Genomic DNA, 3,010 nt, shown 5'->3' with positions numbered 1-3,010 from the left:
TCAGTACGAAGGATTACAATGGGCTGAAGCACTTGTGGAGACAAAGTATAAGACAGTTGACAAAAAGGTGAAACCAATTGCTTTGCCACTTCCACCAGAGATTGAGGGTATGTATGAAAAAGTGTCAAGGCAGCCAAGCTTACGAGATCCTAAAGATATAGGTCATCAGTTTACATCTAAAACATTACAGGAATTGAAAGTTGGTGCATAAGGGTTTCTTCTGCCTACTAAGAGAGACTGTTTTATGCAGATGCTGGCTAGACATGGGAAGGAATTTGCATTTCAGCCAAGTGAAATAGGTTGTGTGGATCCAAATGTTGTCTCTCCTATGGTCATATTTATTGTGCCACATGTACCATGGAACTTGAGACCTATTCCGGTGCCTAAAGCTTACTTGCCAAAGCTGATGGATTTGCTAAATAAAAAGATTCACATGAAGATCTTGGAGCCTTCTTTAGCCCCGTACTCAAATCATTGGTTTACTATGTCCAAAAATAATGGGGCTTTGAGATTTATTCAAGACATGCAATTGGTCAATAAAGTGACCATAAGAAATGTGGGTGCAGGTCCTGTGGTTGATGAATTTGGAGAGGCTTTTGTAGGTAGAGCAATCTATTCTTTGGGTGATCTTTACTTGGGTTATGATCAGTTTCAGTTTGCAATTGAAAGCAAGGATATCACAACCATGAAGACTCCTTTGGGGTTAGTACGGATGTGTACTCTCCCACAGGGTGCAACAAACTCAGTGGCACACATGACAAATGCTATGAATAGGGTACTCAGGGATTTTGTACCACAATTGACTATGCCCTTCTTGGATGATGTTCCAATCAAAGGGTGTGTAGTGGATGAAAAGAATGAAGCTGGATGCTCATGGATACAGATAGTTTGTTGCAAACCATATTGCTGATTGTGAGAGGATTTGGATACGTCTAGAAGAGGTGCATTTAACTCTTTTTGGACAAAAGTGTTAGCTATATATAGTCTGTCTATATATAGCGCCCCAGGTCCCCTCTTTATATTCCTATAATGTGTGCTCAGTTGACACACTTCTGGGGTTCCACTTCCGGTGTCTCATATCTCTCTTCTCTCCTCTCTTCCTTTTGTCTCTCTCGTCTTCCTCGCAGTTTCCAACATGGTATCAAAGTGAGGCTCTACAACATCAACATCGTCTTGCTTATCAATGCCAGTATTGAGAAATAGGAATAGCATGTTCTAGATAATCAGAAGGTGATGTAGCAGATGATGATTCTGCTACCCTCCTCCCCTCGCCCCTCCCCCATGGACTCCTCCTATAGTAGCCCCTCCCATGGCCTCCTCAAAGGCCTCGGCTGTGACCGTGATCGGCCCTGTTCTGTTGGCCCTGCCGGCCGCCACAACGACCTCAAGCGCTCCACCCCCTCCTGTGACCACGAGAATGGAGGAGCCTTGCACGAGCGTGGCAGAAGTGACAAGGCCTCGTCGGAGGAGATGTTGGCCAGCTTGCCTGCCTCTCGGTCCTTTGTCGATCATGATAGCAAGGACAGGGGCAAGGAGGGGCGCGAATTCAGAAGGAAAGGGCATGGCACTGAGAAGGAAGGCGGGGATGAGTACGAGGACAGCTCTGACATAGCGGACAGAAGCCGCAATGCCTTGAGAAAGGTGTCAATCCATGAGCATTTCGATAGACACTACCCCAGAAAGTCCTATGCAGTAGAGCGTGATAGATCTGAGAAAAGTGATGGTACTACAAGGATCGGGGTTTAAGAGTCTTCACTAAGGGTTCTGCCCTTCCGCCATAGACACGGAGCTTTGGCTTTTTGTTAAAAGATATTGTCATCATCCGTCAACACCGTCTCTCTCCTCCTCATAGCGAAAGCAGTCAAGCCACAAAGAAAATTTTTCCATTTTCAGAAAGCTTCAACGCTTGCATCTCTTGCTGCTCGCGAATGCGAGCTTCCTGTGCATCTCCTGCATGCTCGCTTCTTCTCACTAACCATTCCCTTGCATTGCGTGTCTCCTTGATGAGAAGTGAGATACGGGTGTCGATAAACCTGGCCGGAGCTGTGCGTCGGCACAATGACTGGCTCCCGCATTTGACGATCAGCCTTCTTCTTGTGTACAGAGCTGAGAAAAGGCCAGTTGTGGATATATATTAGCATGGGCCCCACAGATTTTGACGGGTTCAGCCTGTACCAGATAATTATGGGTCCCACAAATTAAAAAGGCCCCTAAAATGAGGTTTGGTCTCTCCTCGACTGACTCCCCGGGTTTCGAACCCTGTACCTTGTCTGTTAGAGGTAGACCCTCAGAACCATGTACCCGCGTGAGAAGACGATGACAAGCCTACATCATCCAAATTAATTATTAAAATAAATATAAAAATTTAAGCTACCGAAAAGTTATCGGGAGAGAACCGACACGTCCCAAAAATCTGGGGCTCTTTTTCCAACATTCATTAGGTCAGGATACTTCTTCTATTGGCTTCACTGGATTTAGTGAGGAAACCAGGTCAAATCCTGTCCGAGGTGATGGTGCCTTTCAACAACAACTTGCAAGTAGATTTGTGGAAGTTGATACTCTGTCACAGAAGGACAACTTTGATGGTACTAATTTGTGTGGTGAAGGGGGTTGTGACATGATCCTACAGGCTTCGTGTGTAGGAGCCCCGACGCCAAGATTTGTGGAAGTTGATCCTCTGTCACACAAGGACAATTTCGATGGTAGTGATTTGTGTGGTGAAGGGGGTTGTGACATGATCCTAGAGGCTTCGTGTGTAGGAGGCCCAACGTCAAGATGTTACTTATTTGCTGATATTGCAAATTTTCTTGCTCAATGTTGGGTTGATCCCATCTCATCTTTTGATTCAGTAGTGGTGGCGGTACATTTGGGTGAAAGTGAACATCTCCCAAGATTGTCTGCAAGATCTGGGAATGCTAGTCCAGAAAATCTGCAGCAGGGCTGATTACATCTAGGTTTGTCATGGTAGACGACAACCTTCGCATGAGAAGGTTGAGGTTTTAAAACTTCA

Source organism: Lygodium microphyllum, chromosome 15 (assembly GCF_053477565.2).
Source record: "Lygodium microphyllum isolate KBCC chromosome 15, Lygodium_microphyllum_v1.1.10, whole genome shotgun sequence".
Lineage (NCBI taxonomy): Eukaryota > Viridiplantae > Streptophyta > Polypodiopsida > Schizaeales > Lygodiaceae > Lygodium > Lygodium microphyllum.
This window is presented reverse-complemented; position numbering follows the sequence as displayed.